We start from the raw sequence: 6,000 nt of genomic DNA, 5'->3' as shown, positions 1-6,000 counted from the left end.
GCTTAAACTTTTTGAATGCAGTCCACTTAGTTAACTCTTGTTTTGCTTAAGAGTTGTGAACATGTCAGTTCTGTAACTGTCTTTATTTTTACAGTGTCTTGCTACTTTCCTCAGGTTTTAATCTTCCTTCACTTTTCATTCTATGTATCTTCTATTTGAAATCTTATTTATCACAGCTATGCAAATGACTCCAAAGTCTCTATCTTTAACCCAGTGTTCTCTCCCAAGCTTTAATCACATATTTCCAGTTGCTTTCTAGATGTTATTAGATGTCTTATAACTCATGCTGCGAGGTTTATCTGACTACTCAAATAATGTATCCATTCTGTGACTTATGATGACACTCACCTCACTTGATACTTGGCAATAGCCGGTGTAGGTTCTCTTTGCATGTGAATAAGACTGCATGTCTCCGAGTACAGGAATCATGTTTTGTGCTTCTTAGAAGACTTCTGGATATCTTTAACCCTACCACGACCACTTGAATACTTCCCAAGCCAGACTTTCTTAGATTCAACTTTCCATGTCATCTCACATATGCTCATCATTTAACGAAAAAGATTATAACTTACATTGCTGTCCTTCATGGAATTTAGCATAGGAGTTGCTCATAGTAGGTGTTTGTTAGACGATCAGATTGGTAAGTAACCGGCAAGTGGATCCTTTTAAGTTTTTCCTTGGTAGCTTAAGAGCTTAAACTTATACCACATAATTTGGTGACGTTGTCTCCTTACTCCCATACCTCAAAGCGTCAGTAAATAAACAGATATTTACCTTTCAGGACAAGAAGCTAATTGCTAGTATGAGTCATATTAACCTAAATTCTAACAACGTGGGCCAACCTGTTATTTTACTTTTCGTTTTAGTCTTCATCTCAAGTCACAAGGTAATATCAGTAACTAAAGCATAAAATAAAATTATAGTCAAGCTTTATTTTCAAGTGGAATGAATATTCAGTCCTCAAAGTAAAAACATGGGCATAATGGGCAAGAAGCTCTTTGAAAGAGAATAGCATTGCCAGTAGCCTAGCACTTTTATTCAGGACTAAAGAGTGTGGTGAACTAAATGATTCCAGGATCTTAAGTGTAATAGGAAAGAAATTGTGTCATTCTGAGATGAGGAGAAGTTTTGGTTTGTTGGCTAACATCTATGGCAAGGCAGGCAGATTGTGTCAAAGGCTCGGTTGTTTTGTTTTGCTTTATTTTTCATCCGAAATGGAAAGAGATTTACCCATTATATCAATTGTTAAACATGAAATACTACATAAAATTAATTAGATTCCTTACACATATTGGGGGGAGAAGAGACTGTTTTGTTTTTCTTCTTTTCTCTGCCTTTTATACAATGTATACATTCCTGTTGTAAAACACAAAGGCAGATTTTCAGTATACGGGATTAAATATGAACTTTCCTCTTTACCTTCCCAGTCCTTTTCCTCTCCCCAGTCTTTCTCTATATGTACAATTCTGTATCAGTGTGAATGTGTGGATATGTATTTCTATCATTTCATAATAAAATGGAATCACACTGTAGGTATACTGTATGACTTTCTTTTTTCTCTTAACAATATAATTTAGAATTTTTCCATTTCAGTACAGATTTGTCTCCATAATTCTTTTAACATTTCCATAGCATTTCACGTTGTGAATGCACTATACTTCGTAAAACCATTTTCTTACTGATTAACATTTCCAACTCTTTGGTATTAAAAACAGTGTTGTACAAAAGGCTTGTATACTTATCTTTGTACAAATATGCTTTAGATAGATTCCTATAAGTAGAATTGCTGGGTCAAATTTAAATTTTAATTAATATGCCAAATTACCCTTCAAAATATCCTTATCGATGTGCACTTCCTCAAATAGTGTTTGGGAATGCTTGTTTTCCTACATACTCCAATAACACTGGATGTTACTGGCGACTCACTGCTTAACTGAAAGTAAAAATAATAAAAGCCATGTAAGTTGGTAGAGAGACAAAGACAAGATGAAGGAAAAAAATAAGTTATAATTACCTCATCTTTAACATGGTAAGTTAATAGATGATGTCCAAGATTAAAACAGGTGGTTTAGAAAAAAGAAAAAGGAAGAAAACCTCACATAAAATGACTCCAAGAGGGGTCTTGTGGGATCTAATACCTCTGTGGGAAAGACATAACATGAGGTTTATTCATTTTTTACTTGTCTTTTATTTCTGCTAAATTTAAATTAATTTAATTTAATACCTTTTATAACTTTCTCTTTTTCTTCTTCCTCTGTGTATGTCTCTCTCTCACTCAATTTTCATTGTATTTACACACATAAACAGATATCACTGGCTGTTTCTGGATAGTGGTACTTGGATTGTTGGCTGCTTTCTTCTTTGTCCCTTTCTATGCTTTTTGAATATTTTAATGAGTATCCATCATGTTTATTAAATCAATAAAGGTTTTACTCTGAAATCCAAAAATAAAAACATGAAAGAAATGTTATACGTGTGTGTATATACACATACATACACATGTTGAAAATCCAAGAAGTACAGAAAGATACAAAATAAAATGTGAAAGCTTCCTACCCTTCCCACTCCTTACCTCATATCTTCTCCCCAAAGGTAACTACTATATGTAGTTTCTTAAAATTATTTTTATTTAACAAGTTATGCATATACAAAGTACTTACATATCCATAGAACACATATTCCTTTTTATTTACACTAAATCACCCATACACTGTTCCATACACTTTTTTATTAATATGGCATCTTGGAAATCTTTATACATCAGCACTTACAGACACACGTCTGCTGCTGTTTTCTTTGAGGCCCCATTCATATATAGTGTTTTCAGTACATCTATGAGTCGTGAATTCCAGAAGACCAATGAGAGTACAAAGTAAATGGTTTTTTAAAACTGCCAACCACTTATGCTGAACAAATGACAGAAGGAAAAGGCAACCCATAGTTTCTCCTCCTTTCAGCCCTTCCTCATCATCAGCGTGCCGAAGGTAGAGTATTGGTGGAATATGCACATATCAAGAAATAAAAATTTTAAAACTTGAGTTAGTTTCGTGCTGCGTTTCCACTCTTTTAGTAAGAACAAAATATATATGCATGCATGTACTATGAAATACAATTTCAATGATGATACATACATTTTAAACGCTGTTATTTTTTTAATCTTTTTTTTTATTTCAATAGGTTTTGGGGTAATAGGTGGGGTTTGGCTACATGAATAATTTCTATAATGGTGATTTCTGAGATTTTGGTGCACCTGTTACCCGAGCAATGTACACTGTACCCAATGTGTAGTCTTTTATGCCCCACCCCCACACCAACCCTTTCCCCCGAGTCCCCAAAATCCACTGAAACATTTTTATGCCTTTATGTCCTCATAGATTAGCTCCCACTTATGAGTGAGAACATACCATGCTTGGTTTTCCATTCCTGAGTTACTTCACTCAGAATAACAGTCTCTAATTCCATCCAGGTTGCTATGAATGCCATTATTTCATTCCTTTTTATGGCTGAGTAGTATTCCATGGTATATATACCACATTTTTTTAATCCACTTGTTGATTGATGGGCATTTGAGCTGGTTACATATTTTTGCAAGTGTGAATTGTGCTGCTATAAACATGCATCTGCAAGTATCTTTTTCGTATAATGACCTTTTTTTCCTCTGGGTAGATACCCAGTAGTGGGATTGCTGGATCAAATGGTAGACCTACTTTTAGTTCTTTAAGGAATCTCCACACTGTTTTCCATAGTGGTTGTACTAGTTTGCATTCCCACCAGCAGTGCAAAAGTGTTCCCTTTTCACCACATCCATGCCAACATCTACTTTTTTTTTTTTTTAATTATGGCCATTCTTGCAGGAGTAAGGTGGTATTGCATTGTGGTTTTGATTTGCATTTCCCTGATAATTAGTGATGCTGAGAAATGTTCTTATATTTGTTTTAAAACTGGCATTGTAGGGCTGGGCACGGTGGCTCATGCCTGTAATCACAGCACTTTGGGAGGCCGAGGCAGGCAGATCACAGAGTTCGAGACCACCCTGGCCAACATGGTGAAAACCCGTCTCTACCAAAAATACAAAAATTAGCTGGGCGTGGTAGCAAGCACCTGTAATCCCAGCTACTTGGGAGGCTCAGGCAGGAGAATCACTTGAACTCGGGAGGCAGAGGTTGTAGTGAACCGAGATTGTGCCACTGCACTCCAGCCTGGGCAACAGAGTGAGACTCCATCTCAAAAAATAAAAGAAAACAAAATAAAATAAAATAAAACTGTTATTGTACAACATGAAGATATATGGTAAAATTCATTCTAATAACTTAAATTATAATCTTTACTTTGTTTATAATGACATTAAACAGCAAATAAAAAATAATACGACAAGTCAAAAGAGAATCACAAAATAAAGGAAAAAGTTTTATTTTAATACTTTTAACAGCACTTTCCTTTTGCTCTTGAACAAAGGGCTCCATACTTCTGTTTTGCATTGGTCCCTGCAAATTATGTAAGTGGCCCCATTTATCAATCTAAAAACTGAAAGGAAGTTTCAGTGAGCATGGGAGACTTTCAATTCTTGCCTTACAGCAGCATGGCAGACATTGATAGTTGCTTACCCTATAACTATTCTCTTTCTGCCTTGCTAACAGAAATCCCATTTTGTTCAGGATGACAATAAGTGCTGTCTAAAAAATAAAGAAAGATTTAAAAATAAAATACTAATTTCTATTATGATTGTGTACTTTCAACTGAATTTATATGTATCGATACATATAGATAGATAGATATGCATTTTTGACATGGATTTTTTTAAAGATATAAAAAATTAAAATACTTTATTTTTTAACAGGGCACATTTCCTTAATCAGTCTCTAATGCATTTATGGAGAACTAAATGACCCAATTCTAATTAATGAGATGTAAACCAAAGATTACTGTGTGGGGTTTATGAAAAAGCTGTTTTCTTGATTTAAGGAGTAAGAAGCAGACTCAGTTGACATGTGCCTTTGCCTTTACTTTTCATCCTTTTTCTGACTTAAAAACATATTTAATGCCTAGAATTACAGGAGCCATCTTGAGACTTGAGGATGAAAGCTACCTGATAAGAATAGAAAAACAAAAACACAGAGGACTGCCTACCTCTGAACTTCTTAGAGGGTGAGAAAATAAATCAGTATTTGGGTAAGTCACTACAGTTAAGTTTCTGTTACTTAAACTGAACACAACCAATCCTTTACCAATACAGACTAGATAACATGAAAACTCTTCTACTACAAATACTTAGAAATGCTGGGTAAAGAGCAGCAAAATAAATAAATAAATTAATAATAATGCATACTTGAACTTACCAAAAAAAAAGACAGGGAAATATTCAGGTGGCAGAAATAAAAAAATAAACTAGACACCAGGGTCTTGAACACACAATATGACCTCGTCTGGAGTGGGGAAAGGATTGAATGAGGATGGTGCTTGAATGTTTAAATCCATGTGGGGATAAATGGATTTTTAAAATGTGATATATGTGTACAATGGAAAACTATTCGGCCTCTAAAAAGAAGGAAATCCTGTCATTTGTGACAACACAGATGAATCTTAAAGACATTATGCTAAATGAAATAAGCCAGGCACAGAAAGATGAATATTGCATGATCTCACTTAAATGTGGAATCTAAAAAAGTTGAACTCAATAGAAGCAAAGAGTGGAATGGTGGTTAGCAAGCGCTGGGAGAGAGTGAGGGAGCTGGATGACGTTGGTCAAAGGATATACAATTTCAGTTACATAGGAGGAATAAGTTCAAGAGATCTATTGTACAACATAGTGACTGTAGTTAACATGTTGTATTCTTCACAATCACTAAGAACTGACTTTAAGTGTTCTCACCATAAAAATAAGTATGTGAGGTAATGTATATGTTAAGTCATTCAATTTAGCCATTCCAAGATGTATACATATTACAAATCAGGTTGTATACAATACAGTATATACAATTTTCGTTTGTCAATTTTCATTAA

This window comes from Mandrillus leucophaeus, unplaced genomic scaffold, assembly GCF_000951045.1.
Source record: "Mandrillus leucophaeus isolate KB7577 unplaced genomic scaffold, Mleu.le_1.0 Scaffold235, whole genome shotgun sequence".
NCBI lineage: Eukaryota > Metazoa > Chordata > Mammalia > Primates > Cercopithecidae > Mandrillus > Mandrillus leucophaeus.
Note: the sequence above shows the minus strand (reverse complement) of the source record.